General features: G+C 48.0%; 1 long non-coding RNA gene across 1 annotated transcript; it reads left to right on the top strand.

The window, feature by feature from the left end:
* The first annotated feature begins 69 nt into the window (after positions 1-69).
* LOC109286455 (uncharacterized) lies at positions 70-24,528 on the top strand. The gene is made up of 3 exons (XR_002094491.2): positions 70-166; positions 16,098-16,182; positions 24,326-24,528. It is a non-coding gene; the product is annotated as an uncharacterized LOC109286455 (long non-coding RNA).
* Positions 24,529-25,127: the final 599 nt, after the last annotated feature.

Genomic DNA, 25,127 nt, shown 5'->3' with positions numbered 1-25,127 from the left:
CATGTGGCATTAGTAAAGACAGGCCTAGTTAATACATTTCTAATCTTTACTTTTCTCAAACGTAGGGGATATTTGGATTTGAAGAACCAGCCGAGTCTTGTGATACGCACCAGCTTTGTTTCTGGAGTTCAGTCAGAACTGCATCTGAATTTTCCTTAAAGAAGAGGTAAGGAGGATACTTGGATCTGGGTGTCTAATGGGGTGTTTTGGCACTGAGTGAACATTCTTCAGTGACAGCTGGTTAGAGAGAGAGGCACTTCACTATGTGTAGTTCAATGAGATTCCACTTAGTTCAAGTGGTAGAAGCTACTGTTGTTGATGCTGAGGAACCAAAGTCCTAGTCTTAGCTTCTGAAGTGTGTGTGTGATTTATGAAATACAGTGCAACCCCATTGTCATGAACTCTTATGGGTCTGGGACAAAAGTTCATTAAAAGAGGGTGTTTGCTAAAATAGGTTTAGTCAATTTGCTGTATCATAATAATGAAAAAACTGGTTGCTGCTGTTGGGGTTGTTTAAAGTGGGTTGTTATAATGAGGTTGTACCACCGTTGTATCTGTAACCAGGGCTGTCCTTTGGGGGGGTGCAAATCAGGGCGACCACCCCAGACCCTGCACTTTGGGGGGCTCCGTGGAGCCAGGCAAAATGGCTACAGCCCCACCCCTCACAGTGTTAAAGGGGCCTTGCACAGGCTGATTTGCCCTGGGCTCCACATACTCTGACAGTCATCTCTGTCTGTAGCACAAGAACTTGACATTTAGATTCTGATCAAACCTTCCAACAAGTTCAATAATACTCTTCCTTGCTGCTCTCTAACAGCTTCATGAGAGGTGATACTCCTAGCTCTACTTCTGCATAGTTTTGGGGTAATAATGATTGGAGTTCAGCAACAGTATGTTCCACTAACAAATGGTCTCTAGTAATGGCTCTGAGGGATTTTTAGGTCCTAATTTAGAGAGAGAGAGTAATTTTAGCACCAAGCAACACTATTTTACAGAATGTATCAACTTGTTTCTCTCTGTACTTCATAAGGGAATGGTGAATAAATCTGGTGAAGCAAGTGGTGTCCTTTTTACCCAGGACTTGATGTGTTACCTTAATCCAGTGAGGTTTAGCATTCTTCTGTCCATCTCCTTTGGACTGCCAAATTGTGAATTTATTTTTTTACTTACTTGTGTGCACATGGATTTTCTGAGGATACTTGCTCTGAGCTCTTGCTTAAAGAAGTATTGCCATGATACTAGCCTTATAACAGAAGGAGAGGAAATCACCTCCTGTAGAAATAAGATACTCCAAGATTTAACAAGGGAGAGCAAAATGATTTCCTTCCCCCATCTAAAACCATTCTAGATCAAGTACATGTATAATGTGGAATGTAGTTCTCAGATGCCTAAGAGAGGCAGCCCCCTACCCTTGGACACCTGTGCATGCACGCATGTCTACACACACACTTACACACATCAGTATACTTGAAGTCTTGGGCCTCTGCTTTAAAATAGGCTCTTCTTGCATTTAACATGAAAGTCAAAAGTAGACTTTTTACAGACAGATCCTTCTGGCTACTGGGTAAGAGTCCCTCAGGCATGTACTAGTGGAAAAAAAACATCAGTCAGTTTTCAGTTTTTGTTCCTTTTCCAAAGGACTTTTAGAGAACAGTTAACTTTATATTTTTCAGGATAGATATGAGACCTGGCAGTATCTGCTGATGCAGCTCATCTCACTGAAGTAAAGCAGCTAAAATACAGCTGATTCATAGATTGTATGGGCTGGAAGGGACCTTGCAAGATCATCAAGTCCAGCCTTCCTTCACTAGGCAGGAAAGACAACTGGGGTCAGGTGACTCCAGCAAGATGACTGTCCAGTCTCCTCTTGAAGATTTCTAGGGTAGGTGATTGCACCACCTCTGGAGGGAGCCTGTTCCACAGTCTGGACAAAAGAAGTTTTTCCTAGTGTTAAGCCTGAAACAGTCTTCCAGGATTTTGTGGCCATTACTCCTGGTTTTCCCCAAGGGTGTCCTGGTGAACAGTTGTTCACCAAGCCCCTGATGTATTCCACTGTGTGACAGAAAACCCCTTTGGGTGTCTGTCACTTTAGGGCTGGAGCAGGGAGCTGCCAGGTGGCTGATGAGAGCAGCCACTTTAGAGATCAGCCATTTTGGGAGAGCCATGTTATAAGAGCACAGCAGTTTGTTTTCAGCTGCCTCTGAAGTAACATTGCCTGGTGGAGCTCCTGCTCCAGGAATACCTTGGAGGTAAGGGTGAGGCTATGGGGAAGAAGAAGGCCTCATTGGTCCTGGGCATGACCTAAAACTGCACCCTGATGGGATAGAGAAGTCTGGTGGTCCTGCTTGTGGTGGGGCAGGGCGATGCAAATACCAGGACCGAGAACCTCCCCAGTGTAAGGCAGGCTGGAACACCTAAACCCCTGCCTGCACCTTTGGGTGGGTTACTAGGAGGATTAAAGGTGGCCAAGCATGCAGAGTAGTTGCACCTGAGCCCTATGGTGTGTTGGACCCTGGAGCGGGGGCCAGGCATGCTGAATTAGTAGCACCTGAGTCCTAGGGATGTAAGACCCTGACCCTGGGAGAGGGCAGAGTGAAAGTCAGGCACACTTAAGGGAGAGAAGTACCTGAACCTGTTGGGGGGAAGACCCCAGGCCCCAGAGAGTAGGGTGTGGAGTTGTGGCCTGAGAGAGGGATATAGTGATCCAGTGAGGGGCCAGGGGTGAAGTAGGCCCATAGTTGAGCAATTGCTCAGTCCTGTTCAGGTGAGTGTCATGGGAGAGGCCCAAAAGACCGTGCCAGGGCTGACCCGGGGGTAGAGAAAAGCCTGTGGATCTCCTTGCGTAGGGCAGAGTGTGTGTGGCCTGGATAGGCAGTATGCAAGAAAGGGTGAGAACTATTGGAGTGCAAGAGGTCCTGGTGAGAAGCGGGGTGGTGTGTGTGAGGCCTGAGAAGGTAGCGTGAGAGAGACACAACTATGTGTCCAGCTGAACCTGGCTTTGTATTGTGTGGGTGGTAGGAGTATGTATTTATTGCCCATGGTCATTTGGATGCATGAAAGGCAGTCTCCCACCTATTTAACATCACAATCATTTATCAGCAAGGTGTGGCAGGAGAACAAGGCGGGCGGTTTGCCCAGAGGGAAGGGCAGGGTCATACTAGTACCGGGCCTGAAAGGTGCTCGTGTCACACTCTGATGTAGCAGTAAGCTACTACCAAGTCCTCTCAAGTCTCTGATCATATGGGTGGCTCTTCTCTGGACTCTCTCAGGCTTTACCACATCCTTGTTGAAGTGCGGTGCCCAGAGCTGGATTCAGTACTCCAGCTGTGGTCTCATCAATGCTGAGTAAAGTGGAAGAATAACTTCCTTGGTTTTGCTTGAGACACACTGATTGATGCATACCAGAGTATTGTTTGCCCTGCTGGCTACAGCATCGCACTGATGGCTCATATTCATACTGTGGTCTATTGTTACCCCCTAGGTCCCTTTCAGTCGTGGTGCTGGTCAGTTTGTTGGGGATTGTTCGTCCCCAGGTGGAGCACTTTACATTTCTTGATGTTGAACTTCATTTGATTCTGATCCGCCCAACTTGCTAACCTGTCTAGGTCCACCTGTATCTGCAGCCTATCTTCAAGCGTGATCACGCTCCCCCATAACTTGGTGTCATCTGTGAACTTGGCCAGTGAGCTCTTCACTCCCACATCCAAATCATAGATAAAGATGTTGAAAAGAACTGGACCAAGCACAACACCTATGGGACACCACTGGCCACTTCTCACCAGGAAGACACAGATCTGTTCATTAGAACTCTCTGGATCCTACCCTGCAGCCAGCTTCCTACCCACCTGTCATTCAGTTAAGCCTTCAATCCTCCAATTTTCCTGTGAGAACATCACGGGTTACCAGATCAAAGGCCTTTTGGAAGTCAAGGTATACAATGTTGACCTCTCTCTTATCCAGGTGGCAAGTTACCTGGTCATAGAAGGAGATGAGGTTGGTAAGACAAGACCTGCCCATGACAAAGCCAGGCTAGCTGTCATTCAGAATCCTACTTTCTGCAAGCCTAGCACACACACATTCCTTAATGAATTTTTCCAGGATTTTCCCTGGGATAGAAGCTAGGCTAATTGGTGTATAGTTACCTGGGTCCTCTCTCCTCCCCTTCTTGAACATGGACACAACATTGGCCCTCTTCTGGTCCTCAGGGATCTCTCCAGAGCATCACGGGTTGTGGAAGAGTTTTGCCAGGGGTTCTGTCATGACTTCAGCCAGCTCTTTCAGCACTCATGGATGAAGTTCATCTGGTCCCGCTGACTTCAAATGTCTGATTTTTTTAATTGATCACACACCAGTTCAACAGGAAGGCAGTCATTCCTACCATGCCCATTCTATGCCCTATCTGGCATGATTTTCCCCTTGGCCTGGTGAAATAGTGAAGCAAAGTAGTCATTCAGGAGTTCAGTTTTCTCCTGAGTGTCGGTAACCAGCTGTCCTGAGTTGAGAAATGGCTCCACACTCCCGTTTGTTTTCCTGTTCCCTGTGTACCTAAAGAAGGACTTTTTGTTGTCCTTGATTTCTATTGCTAATTTAAGTTTAGTTGCTGCCTTAGCCTTTCTAATCTGCTCCCTACAAGTGCAGGCCATTGTTGTATAGTCCTCCTTGGGAACTGTCCCAATTTTCCATTGTTTGTATGCCTCTTTCTTCTTTCTTAAGAGACCATGATTTCCCTGTTTAGGCAAGAGGGCTTTCCAGCCCTTTTGCTACCTTTCCTCCACATGGGAATAGACTTCCTTTGTGCTTCAAGGATCATGTCCTTAAGGAATGACCACTCTTCATGCATTCCTTTTGCCTTCAGTCCCTGGTCCTGCAGCACTTCCCTTACTTTTGCCCTGAGCTTGTTAAAATTTGCATTTTTGAAGTCCAAAACTTAAACCCTATCTAATTTTCCTGCCTTGCGATGGACAGTGAATGTGATGGTTCTGTGGTCGCTGTCACCCAGGTTGCCCTCTATGTTCAAGTCAGTCACCAGATCAGTTCCTTTGGCCAAGACTCAGTCTAGGAGAGCATTACCTGTGGTTGGTCTGTACACCTCCTGAGTCAGGAAGAGCTCTTCGATGCAGGTCAGGAAGGAATGTGACCAATTCGACTTGGCCGAGTGTTCCTCCCAAGAGATGTTTGGATAACTGAAGTCGCCTATGATGACCATGTCCCATGCACTCATGGCCTCTGTCAGTTCTTGAGAGAACTGCAGATCGAGGTCCTCCCCCTGGTTCTGTGGTCTGTAGTATACACCTACAGTTAGGTCTCTCTTGCTGCACCCCCCCGAAGTTTGACCCAGAGGGTTTCAAGCCATTTTTCTTTGGAACTGATGTCAGCCTCCAAGAAAGTGTACTGCTTCCTCACAGAGAGCTACACCTCTGCCTTTCTTCCCTACTCAGTCCTTTCTGTGCAGAGTGTAGCCCTCTGTGGCTACGTTCCGATCATATGAGGGGTCCCACCAGGTCTCTGTAATCCCTACTAGATGTTAATGGCCACTGGAGAGTTGGAGGGCTAGCTCCTCCTGCTTGTTCCCTATGCTCCTGGCATTAGTGAACAGGCACCTGAGCCTTCCAGTTGAGACCCTTGACTTCCTGTCATCCTGAAGGAGAACTATTCCCTTAGCTCCTGCAGGAGTGGCTCTCCTAGTGTCCCCGTCTATAGAGCTTTTTTTTTTATGTTGGTCCCTGGGCATGCTTCAGTCAGTGTTTCCCTGTTCCCCAGCAATCTTAGTTTAAACCCCTATCTAGAATATTGGCCATCCTAGCTAAAAACAGGGACTTACGTCTCCATGTAAAGTGGATGCCGTCCCTTCCCAAGAGTCCTTTTTCCCTGAAGTGTGCACTATGATCAAGGAAACAAAATCCCTCTCAGTGGCACCACTGCCGGAGTCATCAGTACACTTCCTTGATGTGTCCTTCCCTCCTAGGACCATGGACCGCAACTGGCAGCACAGAGGAAAAAACTATCTGTGCTTCCAGGGTCAACGTATAGCACCATCAACACTGTCAGCAGTGCCTGCAGGCAGTTGCTGCTTGCCACCCCACTTCTGACACCGCTGGCAGCGTCTGCGGGTGGTCCATGATCACTGCTGGCCACCGTTGACACTGCTGGCAGCGTCTGCGGGTGGTTGCCGACCCCTGGTCAGCGCTTGCCATCCCGCCACTGCCAACAGCGCCAGCGGTGTCTGCAGGAGTTTTCGCTTACTGCCACTGTGCTCTCACTGCTGCCGCTGTACCCACCCAGCCGCCGGGGGCACGCATCATTCATGTGTACCCCTGACCCCTTGAGCCCAACCCCCAGAGCCCTGTAGTCACTTATGACCCTGTCTGGATTATTCCTGGCCATGTCATTTGTTCCCACATGGATGAGGAGCATAAGGTAGTAGTCGGAGGGCTGGATGAGCCTAGGGATCCCCTCCACAACTTTCCGGATGCTGGCCCCAGGGAGGCAGCAGACCTCATGGGCTAGGACAGGCTTGTCCAACATACGGCCCGCAGGCCACCATGTGGCCCACCAAGCCATTTTATTTGGCCCAAGGGGGTGGCACTGCCACCACCGCAGAGCGCGGAGCCGGCAGCGCCGTGGAGCTGCGGCAGCAGCAAGGCAGGGCAGCGGCGAGGCAAGGCGAGGCGGGCAGAGCTGGCCCGTGGGCCCCAGCTGGCAGCAAGAGGAGGGGAGCTGCTTACCCCTGTGGGGCCGGGCTCATCAGTGAGCTGGGTCCTGCCACCACTGCCCCGAGGGCTGTGCGGCGCAGGGCTGCCTCAGCTGCACCTGGTTAGATGAGCTGGGGACAGCACATGCAGCTTCTTCTCTGGCTCCGCCCCTTGCCCCCAGGACGTGGCCGGGGGAGCTGCAGCATGGTCCAAGCCCTGCCCACGTGCATGGTGGATGGAGGCACGAGGTAAGTTTCCGCTTGGAGCTGGGGGCGCCTTGGGGCCGTGCAGGGGCAGATGGAGGCACAGGGTAAGTTCCTTTGCAGAGCTGGGGGCGCCTTGGGGCTGTGAGATGCACGGTTGCCGGAGCCGGGCTGGGCGGGAGGCAGGAGGAGCCCAGCCCAGCGGCTGCATTTGTCCCTCAGACTGGGACATCCAGGATGGAGAGATACAAGGGAAGGCACACATGCAAACACACGTGCACATACACGCATGCATGCACGCTGAAGTGTGTGGCAGTGAGCAGAGCCAGAGCAGCTGTCAGGAGCACAGTGCCTTTCTCACCACAACCAGGGCTGCAGACTGGGGTGCTGGCCAGACTGGGGGCTCTGCATGGGTTCTGTCTGACTCACACCTCTGGCCCTGTCTCTGTCCCCATCCTTACACCTGCAGCTGCATCCTGGCCATGAGTCCCTGGCTGGGTAGGGGCAGCCAGCCCCAGCCTCACACTCCACTCTCTGCTTAGGGCAGGATGTGGCCAGGCCAGACTGGGCTCTCCACATGGGGCTGCAATGCGGCTGACTTTGACTTAGCCTAGCAGCACACAGCCAGGATGCAGCAGCAGGTGCCAGAATGGGGCCAGAGCCATGAGTCAGAGAGCAGGGCAGCAGACAGAGCACATGCAGCATACCCAGCCTGGCCAGCACCCCAGTCCCCACCCCAGCCCACAGCCCTTGCTCCAGTGACAAAAGTACCATGCTTCCCAGCACATCCCAATAGCTGCTTTGACTCTGTCTGCTGCAACACACGGTTGCTTAGAAGCACATGCACATGCATGCACACATGCACACACACAGCCCCAACCCCCCAGGTCCCAGATTCCCTTGAAGATTCTCTTGAATCTTCTTCTTGAAGATTATTCTCAAAAATGCCCGTATTTTGTTGTTTTGATTAGTTTCCACTCTGGCTGATATCTTTTCCACATTTGATCCGTCGACTTGCATTATGCCTCTTTCATTCATTGAGAAGTGAGTAGAAGCGAAAGTGTTTATTTTAGTCAAGTGTTTGGCATTATTTCATTCTTGCTTTTATATTGTTTTTATTTTTGATTTTAAACCACATTTCCAGACCCATTTCATTGTCACTTCCTGCAACTTCATTGGTGTTAAAGGTCACGTGACATTACTTCCTGATGTCATACCACTTCCTGTGAGGTCTTTGAATATGACTCGCCGGCCTGCTGAGTGATAAAAAGTTCGTGATCCGGCCCCACATTCAAAAAGGTTGGACATCCCTGGGCTAGGGGGTCCAGATGGCAGATGGGTCCCTCTTTCCCCTGCAGGAGGGAGCCCCCCACCATTGCCATCTTGTGCCTCCTGTTGGGGGGTGACAGCATGCTGCTTACCTTTCTCCTTCTCCGGTGTCACCATCGAAGCCTCCTCATGCATGGAGAGGGGAGCAGACCTGTTGTGCAGTGCCAGGAGAGGAGCAGCCCTGGCCCTGCATTTCCTGGAGCATGAGGTGACTGTCTTCCACGTAGCGCCAGGTGGGTCTTTATGGTCAGCCTTCTTGTTGGCCATCATCTCTATCTCCTTCACTTCTTCTTTCTTCTAGAGAAGGGCCTGGCAGTTGCCATCAATGTAGTCTTCGTGGGCCCCGATGGTGCGTAGCTGGTGTACCTCCTCCTCGAGCTCCTGTACTCAGCCCTCCAGAGACTCCACTAGGGAGCATACCCCACAAGTGGGGGTGCCCCCATCCCCAGCTGCCAGCACTCATGGCAGACAGACCCCACAGTCCAGAGCCAGGGGCTTCATCTGGGTGGGGGCCAGAGCCATGGGCTCTGTCTGGGTGGGGATCTTGGCAGTGCCATGAAGCCTGCGGGCATGATGAGTCACTTCCACAGTTGAGAGCGAGTTCACGCCCCTCCTGGTCCCAACAGCTCCTCTTTAGGCCTCTGGCCTCAGGCTCATCATTCAGACCAGTGCTCCAGGTGTCTACCATTCACCCCTCTACATAAACTCCTGTAAAAACTGCTGCGCCCAAGTACAGCTGCATCTGTTTGCACATTCTGTTTGTGCGGGTCCAGTCATGTGGCTCCCTGGTGGCCTCAGCTAAGTAGGGACCCAGCTTAGTCATTCCACTCCATTGGTGCATCCCGCCTGGTGGAGCCCCACATGCACGCATGCATGCACGCATACAGGCAACCCTCACCATTCGCGGGGGATATGTTCTCGTATCCCCCACAAATGGCGAAATCCACGAATAAGGCACTGCATTCTTGAATGCTGTCTGTGATCGTGTGGTAAAAATATAGCATAATCTATATTTTCCTGCTTTTATAATTGCTTCTGCATATTTTCATAATTGCTTTTGCTAAGGCATATATGCTAATGATAGATTTACGAGTATGCACAAAAACTTCTGCAGACAGAGCCAGGAACAGATGCAATAAATAACTCCTTACGAGAGATAAGAGAAGAGGGGCAGGGAAGATGCTGAGGTGGAGAGACCAGACCCAGACCAAAGGATGACCGCGAGGGGCTTAAGAACTGCCCCTGGGAGGGGATTTAAGATGTAAATGAGACATGTATGTAAACCATCATAGAACATGTAACTGCTAGACATACGATGCAAGACGTAATGCTAAGTCTGCCAATAATTGCACGATACGTTGAAATCTATTGTTTACCTTGGCTATAAAAAGACGTTTCAGACCCAGTTTGTTGTCGACCCTGATCTGAGTGGCTCAACTCCTGGGTCAGTCTGTTTGCAAACAAATAAATCTGAAATTGGACTTAGCCTGTGTGTGACTCTCTCCTGGGGTGGATTGGACAAGTCTCCAGGGGCACGAAACTAGCCGTTTGTGCAACAATCGTGAACTCAGTGCCCCCGGCGGCTGGGGGGGACATGGCTGCTGCGGCAGTGGTAGGAGTGCAGTGGCAGCGGCGGCAAGCACGGAGCTCCCAAGGAGCATCTTTAAGCGTATTTAAGAAGTGGGTTCGGCATTCACGAATATTTGAAACCGCGAATGCCAAACCCATGAATAGTGCGGGTTACCTGTACATGCTTACACACACACCCACCCCCTCTGAGCAACCCTGCACTCGCCCACCCCCTCTCCTGGCCCTGGTTCCCTTACCTCCTTGCTCTATGCTGGGGGGGGTTAGTGGAATCTGGGTCCAGGTCCGGGTCTTCAGCTCTCGGGGGCGCAATGGACATTAACCTGTGCATCTTGTCTGAGGAGCAGGTCCAAACTGAGATGAATTTAGAATTGCAGTTAAAAATAGGATTAGGTTATGAAGTCAGGGTCTGAGCTTGTGATCTGACCCTCCCTTTAGCCACCGCCTGTGGCATCTGCCAGAGTCTGCAGCTCTAGGATTGGCCTTAGCCATCAACAGACTCATTTACAACCCTTCACTTGACCTGTGGGAGTTATCATCCTCAACCATGAGGGATTAGTGATACCAACAACATAGCTCAGATTTCTGGTTCTAACCAGTCTTTAGTTACAGATACAGTTTTACAGGGGTATCAAACTCATCTGGTGTGGTAAGCCATATGGGTCTTGGTCTTGGCCATATGGGTCTTGGTCAAACTCATCTGGTCCTGGGTCTTGCCTGAAAGCTGGATCAGGCCCACAGACATGCTCTACATGCATGCGGGGCCAGTCTAGTGTAGTGCCACTTGCAGCATGTGCTGCACACTTCATGCATTGCACACCCTGGACTGGCCCTGCATGCCACATGTAATGTGTGCCGCAGACTGACCCCACATGCACATGTGCCCTGGCCCAGACCAGCATACTGTGCACAGTGCACACAAAACAGGCCCCATGTGCCACATGTGGGGCTGGCCGGGGGGGGGGAGGGGGAGGAGTGTGCCCCTGTGCCCACTCCCAGGAGCAGGGCCAGGGGGCGAGGGCAGGGGTGCCACTCTGTGGGCCACATACATGCCGGCTGGCCTAACAGGAGGTTTGCACATGGAGGCCGCCACCTCAACTCTGCTACTGCACCCTGCACTACCATCCCACGGCCACCTGCACAACTCTGTGGGCAAGTGGTGCAGAGCGCGATAGTGGCAGTGTGATGGCAACCACTGTGTGCGGGCCACATACGTGCTGCCCAGCCGGGGGGTGAAACGGGGGGCTTGCTTGCAGCGACATACCCCACAACCAGCTGCACAGCTCTGTGGCGGCATAGGATGGTGGCGGCTGCATGCAGGCTGGGGGGGGCTTTGCGGGCAAGCACTGCCACCGTGGAGCCATGCCCTTCGCCCCTGGATCCTAGAGGTAAGTGGGGCTTGGGGGCTGTGGGGCAGGGCTGGGGAAGATGGTTGGGGGCTGAGGGAGTGGGGGGTGCTGCCAGCTTCAGGCGGCACATTGCAGCTTGGAGCAGGGCCAGAGAGTAAGGGCAGGGGTGCCCCTCTGTGGGGGGGCTTTGCAGGCAAGCAATGCAGGGCGCAGTGTGGTGGTGCCCGTCATGTGCAGGCCACACACATGCCGCCTGGCTGCCTGCCCAGGGGAGAGGGAGGCTGGCATGTGGCTGGAGCTCAGCTCTGTGGCTGGCTCTGCAGCCACGGTGAGGGATGGGGGGGCAGGGGCTTGGGCTCACACACAGGGGCCACTGCCGCTTACCTAGAGGGCTGTGATGGTGGTGATGGCTCCTGCCTACAAAACCTCCTGCTGTGGAGCCGTGTCCAGAACTGTGAGGCCAGCTGCTGGGCGGCAGCAGCAGCGTGGTTGTGGCTGGGCAGCACACAGCCGTCCCCACCACCAATTCATCCAGTGCCGCACCGCTGCTGCCAGCTGCACAGCTCCACGCATGGCTCAGTGGTGGCAGCGGGAGGTTTTGTAGGCAGCGGCCGTCACCGCTGCTGCCACTTACCTGTGGGGCCGCCTGTGCCAGCGGTGACGGCCGCTGCCTACAAAACCTCCTGTTGCCACTGCGGAGCTGTGCCTAGAGCTGTAATTTAAATTGATTTAAATCAGTAGGATTGGCAAGGATTCAGTGTCCTGACTAATAAGACCATAGTGAGGAGTTGTCCTAGTGATTTAGTAACCTGAGTTTATTGCATCTCAAAAGAGACAGTTTTGAGAGGAAAACAATAAAAGGGAGGCAGCTCCACCAGCTTGTAGGTCCCCTAGGTAGGATGCTCTGATTTCTAGGCCTGACTGTACCACAAGTTTACTGTCACTGACCAAATCACTGATTTTGTAGGATTGTCTACACTTGAGATTGTAATCTTGTAATCTAATATATCTTGGGCTTTGATAGGCACTCTAGCCCTGGTAGCACGCAGATCAGCATGGACTGATTTTACCTCCTGCCCTCCCCCTTCCGCGAAAAGTAGAATAGATTAGCCCATGCCAAGCTCTATGCTCCTGCATCTGGGCTATTTCCTCTATCTGAGCTAGCTCATTTAAAGCTAGCATGAGTACCTCCACAATGTACTGCAAACAGACCCACAGATTCACTCTCTGTGAAATAGAAATTATGACCTTTGTCCCTCCTTAGAAAGGGCTGTCTCTTCTACAAATGGAAAGTGGTTGGTCTTGGTAGCAACTTTTACAGAGTATTTTGTTTGAAAGATGCAGCAAAATTTTACTTCATCTTTTGGCTCATGCTCAAATAGAAGTGTATCATATACTGTGCCCGTGCTCCTCCTGAAAGATAGGAGGAAGCTGCATCAACATGAGTAATTCTGTGTTGGTGCAACTAAATTTACCTCCTGGGAATGCTGTACAGAAAGAAATGTTTGAATAGCTTTGATCAAATCTGTAAGATTTAACTGGGTTGTGGTTGTATGGCCTTTGGCACTCTCTCTTGATCTAAACTGTAGGTGCAGAGCTATCTTTCTCTTACAGATATCTGTTCATTCTCTAATTGGGCCTCTTCAGACTGAAGTGACCTTCCATCAGCTGCCATCCTCCCTTATGGATCTCAATCCTTTCTATCTTAATCCTTTAGCATCGTCACCTACAAAACTCAAGTATATTTCACTTAAAATAATAGAACTGACAGTTAATAGACTCAGAATAGTAGGTTTGTATATATAGAAATGAACACAGAACTATCATAACATGCACTTATTGGTTCTCTGGCCACTGGGTAGGTATACTGTACCCTGCTAGCTGGTGGGCTAGTTTGTCAGCCAGGTAGTGCTCCAGGTTGCTTTTGCTCAGGGCTTGTCTTTCATTACCTTAACCAGTCTTGCTGCCCCTCATGGTTGTGTCTTAGCTAATTTCTCCAGCATACCACCATCCTTGGGCTTCCCCTGAAGCTGATTTCTGCTCCCCTTCCCAGACTCCCATATACTATGTCCAGGGATCCCCCTGCAGGTTTTTCATTAACCCCAGATATCCCTTGCCTACTCCCCTACCTAAGAGGCAGAAAGACTTGTATGTAATTTCATGTAGGATGCAGGCATGTGGCTATAACTACATATCCAAGCTTTAAAGGCCTTGAAGTCTACAAGAGGCACCTCAGGGCCAATGCTCAGTTTCATGTTTCAATCCTTGTCTGTCTTGTGTCCATTTGGGTCCTGACCCTGGGAACTGTTTCACATAGGCCTGTGCCTACATGGCACTCCCATGAAGTCCAGAGGAACCTGTGTTACAACTTTAGGCTGTAAATCTTTCAGGGCAAGAACTGCATCTTCTTATATAGCTGTACAGCTCCTAGCACGCTGAATGCTGCTGATGTATAAATATGTAGCTAATAACTTTGCATATATATATATGATGGCTGATATGGTCCAGAGGATGATAGCGCTGATTAGCCAGGTTGCTCTGTATTTTTAATTGCTCTATAGATATATTTTCCCCTCCTGTATGTTTAGATGTAAAAAAATAAGGCACAACTGGCCAGCAGCTTGTCAAAGGGCAAGAGATGACGTGATCGTTTCCACTGGGCAGAAGTAAAAAAGCAAACTTCTCAAACCAGTAGTATCATCCATCCTGTGGGGCTCCCCACAGGTCCAGAAATTTGGCAATGGGGGAATGGTGGTAGAATCCTACCTGCAGCAGTGGAGGAGAGGTAACAGTGCCAGAGTCATAGCAATTAACACTGCCACCATGCCCCTGCTGCCAGATGTGTGGGGAGCCCTGTGGGCTGAATGACATGGCACCATGCACTGGACCATGCTGGTGCATAGGGTCTCTTAGTGCCGAAGTTTGGCACATGGGGTCAGGCCACCACTAGATCCAGTGTGCACACCTGGGCCAGCACCCTGCATTGCACCTGCAGACCAGCCCCATGCTGGATCTGGTCTGTGGACTGGCTCCATAACACTTATTCAGCCCTTGAGCCAGCTAGGTTGAGGAACACTGTTCCAAACCAAACCCTTCCTTATTTTGAGGGTCATAGGGAAGGGTTTAAAATAGAAATCCCTGCATCTAGGCTGGTTTCTCTGATTTTGACTTCTTTTAATAAATAGTTTTGGATCCAGCAAAATGTCTGCCTTCTGGTACTGGTTTTTGTCTCTAGTGGGTTATGGAATAGAGAAGATCCCACACAACTTACTGATTCGTTTGATGCACTGGCTGGGGAAATTTTTAGCTACTTCCATGATTTCACAATGATTGCACACTTAATTCATACAACACAATTTTATTTTTAAATTCTTTGCTACGCATATAACACTGCTTAGCTTTAAGAAATACCACAAACATTAAGAACACAATAACTACATATATCAGAAACAATGCTCCAAATGCACTTCCTTAAAACAATTACAACTAAAAGTTACATTTGAATCAATACTATTGTTTTTATAATATAATCCTAGAATTCCGAGAAGCCAAATCCCCAGGTATACTTTCATTCTTTAGTTATGGTTTTAGGGTTGGTCCCAGCAGTGATAGGAATGAGTCCCCTTCCTTCAGTCCCCTTCGGGCGCTCCTAGGCTTCAGCGTGAACTAAGAGATTCGTGTTCACGGAGGGTGGTTCAGGTGATCAGTCTGATCCTGTCTACACTTGTGATTCTTCCTTCATTGTTCTGCAAGTGAGGTTACCTCCAAATTGGGACAGTAGATTACAGTTTTTATTGGGCGAGTTGCCATCTTGGGCCCCTCCTACCCAAACCTGTCACTACTCCCAAATTTGGGCTCGGATCTTACTCAACAGATTCTTTTGCTTGGTAACCAGTTTATTTTCTTGACCATTTTAATTACTTTGGGGAACTTCCATACCACTGCAAGTGACCTTTTCTTTCCAATTTTTTCAAAGGCCCTAGGGTTTGATCTCTTGGAATGTTTGCTTAAGGGTCATTTTTATGTTAACTTTGTTAAAGGCCTCTAAAGATAAAATTCAAAAGTTAAGACTTTGAGCAAAGTCAGGACCTTCCGCACGTAGGCCAAAACAATGGCCTAGATAAGAAGATGAATCTTGTCTTTTTCCTAAACTGGCTAATGGGCAACTATTACAAACATTCAAACTGTTTCATTCAATATGACAGTTTTGACAAACAGGACTGGATTTAATTTTTTAAAAAGGTACAAATATCACTCTCCAAATATTTGGGAGAACCGTTTGTAAGATTTTGGGCCAGCTGAACTCTAAATGCTTGGACTTTGGATCAGATTCTTATTGATAATATTTCTGACATGTTCCCAACTTCAGTCTTCTGATGATTCAGCAGTTTCATCTGTTCTACATTAAACACAGGGCATCTTTTGTGGCTAAGGGGACTGTGAAGAAGGGGAGCTGTAATTGTGTGCAGCCAGTGTTATGCTCAGATTTGGTTTTATTACCTTCCTGTTTAGAGGTGAGGACAGAGTAAACAAGAACTTTATTATTGGGCACTACAGGGAGACTGTTATATTGAGTAACAGTCTAAATAGTTGGTTTTAATCTATTTTCATCCCTAGCATATGCCTTTGCCTTTGGAAAACCAGTTACAAATGGTTGCTGGGTATTTTGTAGTATACGTTTAGTGTCTCCTTGCCACAGAAGCTAAGTATGTGGGGGCCCAAGGGCCCTGGCTCCCCTTGGAAAGAGGGCTGTCACCTGAAATGCATAAAACTTTCCACATATCCATCATCTTGGTTCCCAGCCCCCACTCCCTGGATAAAAATAAAAGTTGGTACCTATGCCTTTCTCTGTCTGTCTCTCTTCTTCCTAGAGGTTTTTCCTTCTACTTCTGCATAGATTTTGGTGAGGTAACATCTGTTTGTTTTTCCTTTGACAGGATCCTTCAGATGTCTTGGAGCACTGAGGATTTTCCTTTGACTACAGAAACAGCTATGCCTTGACCAGGCTAGCCCTCTGGGCAGGTAGACTATGAGGGACATTATGGGGGCTAAACCATTACCTGGTGCAATCCCTTTCTAAATGTTAGGTTCACTTGGTCATGCACTGTCCTAGCTTAACCATTGTTTCAGCTGAGGAAGACCCTGAAAGCAGAATACCATGAATTGCATCAGTGCTTCTCCACAGCTGGTCTGTAGAGGATACTGTTGCGTGGTATAAAGCTTTCCTCCATGGGAGCTGAGCTCACAGCTTTTGCCTCACTCTCAGGTGCTGAGAAATGAGAGGTCAGAAATCAAACACAGATCTCCTACAGAGCTGTCTTACCACAAGGCCAACGACTTGGTCAGTACCATGCTTTTTAAAAGGAAGCATTACAAATAGTTCAGACAGGATGCAGGAATCTGACTGGGACATAAAAGGAAAATGGGGAAACTAGCTGTGTTAGCTAAGGCAACCGTCAGTGATCTTTACTAACCTGACAATGCTTTATTCTATTTTAAAAATAAGAAACTAACACCAAGGAAAGCTGGTGGAAGAGGCAGCTCTGTGTGAAGCACAAATGGGCAGTGACCATGCAGCCTAAATTCTGCCCTCGGTTACATCTGTGTAACTACTGACAACCAAAATAGCCAGAATGGTTGCAGTGGGAAGAGCTGTGGCAGGCAGACAAGTTGTCTCTCTACAGCTTCAGAAGCAGAAGTACCAGCTTTGTGGTTACACCCAGTCACAGGTAGGTACCTGGGAGTTTAGACTACCTAAGGCAAAGGCAGCCAGATGTGATGCCACTCGCGTCCAGCCCTGGTACGCTATTGACTATGGAAACTGTTATGCTTTAGCCATGCTAGCCCTCTGGGCAGGTAGGCTATCAGGGACATTTTGAGGGCCAAACCATTACCTGATGTGATCAAATGGAGTTAAACTTGGATTTAATGTTTCTTTTTATAGAGCACATGAGGTTCACTAGAAGCCATCAGACCATTTCCAGTATATCTTACTAGTAGGGATAGAGGAGGAATGATGTTTAACCAGGCACCTGGGGTTTCTTGTGATCCTTTCAAGGGTGCCACAGGGTGTCATGCACTGTTAGCACTGTTCGATGTGCATACGTGATTTATAAGACAAACCCAGGGATTTCAAATAGGAATTCATAATGTTAAAAGCATTCTGACCTGTTATGGTCTTTCTGACTTCTTTGCAGCAGAAGAATTGCTCAAAAGTTTCCACTCAGGAAATGAGTGAAAATTAAGAGTTGAGATTTTCCAAGGGGTTTAATGAGGAGTGTTTTGAGTCAAAAAGGTTGAGAACTACTGAGTTAGAGTGCTACTATAGCCATGATAGCCCAGAAAATGTCCCAAAAGTGAGGGGTTTTTGTGATGGCTTTTATTGAATTAATTGTACACCTGGGAGAGAGGTTGATCCAACAGATGTATCATAAAAAAACCCTTGCCTCTCAGATATCTTAATATATATTTCCTACAAAAAAAAAAAAAAAAGCATTTTAGAAGACTACTATTAAGGTTGCAAAGCCAAGCATTTAAAAATAAGGAGATGCCAGACTTCAGGTTGCCTGAGCATCCATAATATGACCCCCTACTGTATATTATGATAGTGTCTTTAATTACATAATTATATACGATCTCTACACAGGACCTTTGTCTCATTCATTGCACAGGATGCATGGTATGAAATTACTGATGAATTATTCAGTATTTGGTTTCTCATTGTTCATCATGTTGCCCATATCTTATCTACTATTTGAACCATAGTCTGAAGACAGAATTGTTCCTTTTCTCTTAGACCGGGGTAGGCAATGTTTTTTGGCTGGAGTGCCAAAAAAAACATATTGTCTACTTTGAAAGGTGCCAGAGTGCTGGCATATCAGAAAAATAAAACGAGGGTGGAGGAGTACATAGCAGGACACACTGCATATTAGTGTTATAAGGTCTCTCTCTATATAGAGCCCTTAACTCGTATGGTTAAGGGCTTGCAGGCCAAGCCCTATGAGGAGAGACTGGGGCACCTGGACCTCTTCAGCCTCCGCAAGAGAAGGTTGAGAGGCGACCTTGTGGCTGCCTATAAGTTCATCATGGGGGCACAGAAGGGAATTGGTGAGGCTTTACTCACCAAGGTGCCTCTGGGGGTTACAAGAAATAATGGCCACAAGCTAGCAGAGAGCTGGACATTAGGAAGAACTTCTTCCCAGTTCGAGTGGCCAAGGTCTGGAACGGGCTCCCAAGGGAGGTGGTGCTCTCCCCTACCCTGGGGGTCTTCAAGAGGAGGTTAGATAAGCATCTAGCTGGGGTCATCTAAACCCAGCACTCATTCCTGCCTATGCAGGGGGTCGGACTCGATGATCTGTTGAGGTCCCTTCCGACCCTAACATCTATGAACTATATAATGAAACTATTGCTGTATGTAAAGTAAATACTGGGGCCAGGGCCCCCCGGCAGTGTGGGGCTGGGGCCAGGGGCCAGGGCCCCCCCATCGGCAGTGCAGAGCTGGAGCCAACAGTGGTGGCAGTGGTGAGGGCTGGGACTGGGCCCGCCGGCAGCACGTGGCTGGGGCTGTTGGCAGCACCGGGTTGGGACTGGGGCTGTCGGCAGCACTGGGTTGGGGCTGGGGCTGTCAGTAGTGCCGGGATGGGGCCAGGGCCTGCACAGTTCCCTGGCCCTGGCCCCATCCCCGGCCCCATCCCCATGCTGCTGATGGCCCTGGCCCAACAGCAGCACTGGGCCAGGGCAGGCAGTGGTGGCCTGCCTGCACCACGTGGCTGGGACTGCCGGCAGCGCTGGGATGGGCCTGGGCCCTGCATCCCAGCACTGCCAATGGCTCCAGCCTGGTGCTGGCACTGGGCTGGGGCCTGTGGTGGTGCCGGTGCTGTTGATGGCTCCGGCCTGGTGGCGGTACTGGGCTGGGGCGGGCAGCAGTGGTGGTGCCAGCCAGGGCCAGGCCTGGCAGTGTGGCTGGGGCTGGGGTCCACAGCAACAGTGGGGCTGGGCCCAGGGCCCGTGGTGACAGTGGTGCCGGGCCTGGGGCCTGTGGCCAGCCGTGGCAGTGGTGCCAGCTGGGGACTGCTGGCAGCACGTGGCCGGTGGCTGGGGCCAGTGGTGGTGGTGGTGCCAGGCTAGATTTGGGGCCGGGGGGCTTTTACCTTGCTAGGTACCTACCTGTGACTGGGGTCAGTGGTGCAGTCAGGTTGTTCTAGGGCTGGGGTTGGCGGCAATGCAAGGCTGTTCCCGGGCAGTCACGTGCTGCTTGATCTGGGCACGCCTCTTCCCGCCCCTTGAGGCAGGAAGCAGCCTACGTGCCAATAAAAAGCATGTCACATACCTGCGTGCCAATAAAAACCATGTCACATGCCACCTTCAGCATGCATGCCATAGGTTGCTGACCCCTGTCATAGACTTTTCCATGATGCTTCCATCTCCAGTCTCCAAGCACTTCACAGACATTAATTCATGTATTATCACAAAGTCCTGGCAAAGTCAGAGTGTGAGATTATTCCCAATTTTTTAAAAATGGGAGGTGAGGCACAGAGAGACCAGATGACTCTTTACTGCTTTTGTAGCCTGCTGATCCAGCTCTTATCCCATTTGCATTTGAGTCAGATGGGTTGCTTCTCCATGCTGAACAGAGAGACTCCCCAGTGCCCAGCTCACCCTGGCCCACAGCATATGGGAGTAGCAAGGATAGGGAATGTCTTTCTCAACTCCTGTATCCCTGAGTTGGAGCATGTGCTCAGTTGCCCTGTGTGGACTATGCATACACACTCTTCTTATGTGCCACAGCTATGAGGGGCTCAAGTATGGGCTGGGTGTGGATATTTTGGCTGCTGAAAATTAAGTCCAGTTTTCCAAAAATTTAGATCTTGGCCAAGTTTGGGTGTTTTTTCACTGGGAGATCAAAAGGTGCTTCCCTGCTAGAATTCAAGCCACTGAACCAGAGATGGGGGTGCCAGAACATTTCAAAGAAAAGGTCTCAGAATATCTTAACATGGGCAAAACAAAGTATTATCCCCTAGCCTAGTTCTTTGAAACGCATTGAGCCATTTTGGCTAAAAATTTCCAAAAATTTTCAGACTCTGCCATACTGCACCATAGAAAACTTCAGCCTAAAGAGTAAAATGTCACAGTTACAAGGAAGTGAAAACAAAGTCTTGCAATGGGGAGTAATTGGCAATCTGAATAACATGAAGTGCTACCAGCCCTGCCTATATCATATCTCATTCTTTATGTTAGATCAACCTAATGAACAGAATTAAAGAAAGGTTTATTTGGCCCTTTTAAACAACGTTGTTTATAATACCAAGTGTATCTGCTCAGAATACAATTTTTTTTCTGCTAAAAATAAATGTGAATAAATGTGAAATGTGCATTTAAGTTGCACGTGTTAAGTGCATTGCACAGTTTAATGTAAATACGTCCTAGAAAAGATGTCTCTGGCCTTATCTGGAAGCAGGAAGTTCATATCTGATTTATCTTGTAGACAGATATAGTTCTGCCAAAATCAAAGGGACACAACACATACTAAGTAAGATTCTTGACTACATCTGTTGTGTAAACTGAGTTACACTAACAGCACCTAGGCATTCAGCACGACTTCATTTGCATAACAGGCAAATCTTACAAACAGTGTACACACTGTGTCCTCACCAATTAAGCTTCCTTTTTTGTCTTTCGGTCTTCTTCGTTCGTTGTTCATAAAAAGAAGGAAGTTTTTCCCCTCCACCCTTGGTGTTACAAAGACAAGCTGCTAATGAAGGAGTGATGAATGGTCTGATTGTGTTACTGTTTGTATAGTTTTACCTTCATTTGCATCAGTACCAGGCACAGATCCCAAGACTCATTTTTCAGTTTTCGGTGCTCTTCTCCATCCCCCACCCCTGCCTCCACTGGACTCAGACAAACACATTTATTATGAGATTCAGGAACACAGAATAAGATTATTTCTTTTCTCTTCCCACAATACTACATGAAAATATAGATCATTAGATCTCCCCTGTCTGAAATTACAGGTTGATTTTTACGCTCTGATACCTGTTGGAGAATACATTCATCTCCATGTCTTTTCTTGGCAGTATTTAATGCATCATCTCAAAATTTGCATCCACTTACTGTTCCAGGGAACTGAACCAGTATTTATTACCTATTTCCATCAGTGCCTGCTCTATGTATGGTGCTGCAGAAAAACAGGAAAGACTACACAGTCCCTGCCTCAAGAATTTGCAGAGAAGAAGCCAAAAAGATGCAAAGCTTTGGTGCACAGGTCCACACTACAGTGCAAACTGTCTTTGCTAAGGCAATCTCTTTGAAACAGCAAATGAGCTTCTACCTTCTCCAGCTTGTAGTTCACAAGCCACTCTTCATTTCTGGAGCTCTCTCTGGTTCTTCCCATTTTTTCTGTCATTTGAATTTTTATCAAGCGTCAAAAAATAACAGTTTTTAAAAAAAGCAAAGGAAAGAATGCAGTTCTTTGTTTTCCGTATCTGCTCGGAGAACAAGCCTCACTTCATTGAATGCCAGGGAGAGGATAATGCAATTGCCCATTAGGCTTGTTTGCATCTTTTTCCAGGATGACAGCTTAAGTCTGCTAGCTACAGATGGCCTTTGAAAACCGACAACACTTGCTGTTATGCCAGTGTATGACTTCATCGATGTGACTCTGCATGTGACTGCAGCTTTCTTCCTCTTCTGCTTACAGAGACTGTTTCACAGTCTCCAATTCACTGGCACAAGAATAGCAGAGGGTCGCTTTGCATAAAGGAATAAACAGCTTGAAATTGCTCTGCTGCTTGTAGGAAACATTTGAAGCGGTAAAAGCATGTTGCTAAAACATGTTTGTTTGGGTTTCTTACCCCCCAATTTGAAGTTAACTTGGATGAACCTGCTAATGCATCTTTGTAACTGGAATGCTGTTTAAATTCGACTTGTTCATTTCAGTCTGTCCATGTATGATTTTCTACAGTGCCCAGTACTTATCTGAGTGCTTTCCATTAGATCTGCATGAGTGAATTCCCAGTGGACTTCATGGAGTTCTTTGTTCTTCTTTTCCCCTTCATTATAGGAAGTACAACCTTAGGCACATACATAGAAACCATATAACAGCTGTTCTTGGTCTTGCTAGATTCTAGGCACCCGCTGGAAAATGCCAGCTCTTAGCTTTCACTTGTTTTTTGACTACAGAAAAATAATAGAGCAATTTTTCTGTTGCAAAGAGCTCAGAAAGGCCACAACAGGTGAGAATGTTTTTGACCCTAGGGATTCCTGTGTGAAATCTCTGGTTTTATCTTGTGAATCATGTAGGTGTTTGCACACCTAACTCTGCTAATATTGTGTGGCCTCCTGCAACTGAGAATTGCTGCTTTATAAAAATACATTATTCTGCTGAAGATAGCAAGCTCTCAGAGGAGGTTCTTGCCCTATAGAGCCAGCCACTGTATTAATCAAATCTCCCGTGGAAGTTTGTTCTGCAGCTGAACATACTTGATAAAGAAATGTTTTATTACCATCGCTCAATACAGTTTGCTCCCATACAGTGGTCTCAGACAGACAGGGTTGTATGTGGGCCAGCGGCACTGCATGTTTTTAAAGTTTCCCAGCTCTTCTCAGCAGAGGACAGTTTTCTGTGCCTTATTGCTTTATGTGCCTTTTAAAGCTTTAACTGCCTGCGTTTTCATTTGTATACTGGGTGTCTGCTACCAACTGAATTATTTTGGAATATTTCAGCCAAAACATTTCAGCTATTTCAAAGAAGGCAAGGGCAAAATAGGGGGAACACATTGCTTCTCCATGTTAAAAACATTTAGATCTTTTCTTTAGAAGGCTCTTTTGTGTCCCCATGCTTTGGAGTAGGCACTTGACATTTAATGAAAAGTAGCAGGTCAGGGCTGTTTCTTTTGCCATCTTGGTGAAAATCCACCGACATTTGGCCAAGTTATAAACATTTGAAAAATCTCAGTTTACACATGCTGAGTTGAGATGTACTAGAGCTCCCAGCTAGAATCTCTGGAGAGTTGTCTTCTTTGAGCATGATCACACCCTTTGCAGCTCCTTTGAGTAATCCAGATGGTACATGTACCTTTCCCGCAGAGCAATGGGAGCTTTCTCCAGACTGGGGCTACAGGTGAAACCAGACTTCCCCTGTAGTACCTGCTCTTAGCTGCTCCTGGTGGCTGGGCTAGATCTAGGAATAGAGATGGAGACTGTCTAGATGAGGAAGATGGTTGCTGGAGGAGGAACAAGTACAGGTTTCCCTTGCTTTATGATGTACACTTGTTCCTGGAAAACGGCACATAACTCAAATTTACATAAAGGGAACTTACTTTACAATGTAACCAATAGGGATACGTTCCAAGACCTCAACAGTACTGACCCCCAGACCCATTTCTACCACTTCTACAAGACAATTTTGGTATTCCCCAGCAGCAGACAGTACACACAAGCACAGGGCAGTGGTGAATGTTACCATAATGGGGATGGCAACTACAGAATCACGTGTTGGAGACAACGAGCGAGGAGCACAGATCCACACAGGAGACTATATTTTGGTGCACATCACTCCCACAATACACTGCATAAAGCAGCTGACTGCAAGCTTCCACCACACTGACTGCATAAGAGTGAATTTACCTCGCATATAACAGATTTTTGGTATTAAAGGGTCATCGCATAAAAGCAAATTTGCACATACAGAACCTGCATTAAAGCAAGGGAAACCTGTAAAGGGACAGAGGTGGTGATGGAGCATGGAGAGGTAAGAAGGGACATGGTGAGAGGTTGTGGGGAATAAGCATGAGCATTTGAGCTCACTAGAAAACATGTCCCTTCAGAGCCTGAAAGGGAACCCATAGTTCCAAAGTCTCTCTATTCCTTTGCTCCTATAGTATTCATCCTTTTTGTATTTATCAACATAGAGGATGACAAGCTGTTGCTACTGTTGTCAGTCCATTAGAACAAGTGGCAGATGCAGCACAGCACTCAAAAGTTAGGGAATGGCATAATTAAGTTTTGCCTGTGCACCCTTAATTTGGCTACCTTGAGAACACACACACACACACACACACACACACACACACACACACACACACACACGTGTGAAATATGTATACTGTGTACATACAAATAAGATGATAGTCCTTACATACTACTGTTTTTTTTTTTTCCACAGGACCTTTACCTCATATTGAACAAGCTGGACATTGGCCACTTAATGAGCAGATAGTCGATACTGTTTTGTCCTCATTGTTTATATGTGGCTTACTGCTTTATTTAATGTACCCTGCTTTGGAGGCAAAATTATTGATTTCCTTCTGGGCTTTTCTGTAGCGTTCATCACTAGAGTGAGCGCCTCATAAATATTAATAAACTGATTCTTTTCACAGTGCCTTTGTTTGTTGAGGTAGTATAATCATTTTCCTTTTAATATAAGAACAGAGGTGCATAAAGATTAAGGACAAGATTATTCACCGGTTTTGGGGGATCAGCTGCCATACCTAGGGACATAAGTTGTCAGAGTAGTTATGTAGCACTTCATGTCCTAGGCACAGCTCTCTTTCATTTGGTTGCAGTGTGAGTGGTGAGCACTACTTCCAGCTTGGTCTCGTGGTCTGGAGCTGGCTAGTCAGAAACTGGGGAACGCACACTGAGGGTACAGGCCAAGCACAGATTTGCGGCAGTTCAAGGCAGGTGGAGGGGAGCTGCTGCTCTAAAACGCACAGCAGCTGTCATGCTGTAGCTGCTGCATCTGCAGGAGCTGGTAGCCGTACCTGGTGATCCAAATCGCCTTCACTTTGAGCTTGGATACAGCAGGGTTAAAGTTGTAGCACTTTCACCACTCTGGAATTGCTACAGGCACAAATCTGAGTAGCTTTTGAAAATCCTCCCTGCAGGCTCTAACCACTGTTATTAGCAGGGATCCGGGTTTTCCATTTGCTGCAAAAAAACACGAATTTTCTCATTTGAAGGAGACA

Source organism: Alligator mississippiensis, chromosome 1 (assembly GCF_030867095.1).
Source record: "Alligator mississippiensis isolate rAllMis1 chromosome 1, rAllMis1, whole genome shotgun sequence".
Lineage (NCBI taxonomy): Eukaryota > Metazoa > Chordata > Crocodylia > Alligatoridae > Alligator > Alligator mississippiensis.
Note: the sequence above shows the minus strand (reverse complement) of the source record. Positions and strands in the feature narration are given on the sequence as shown.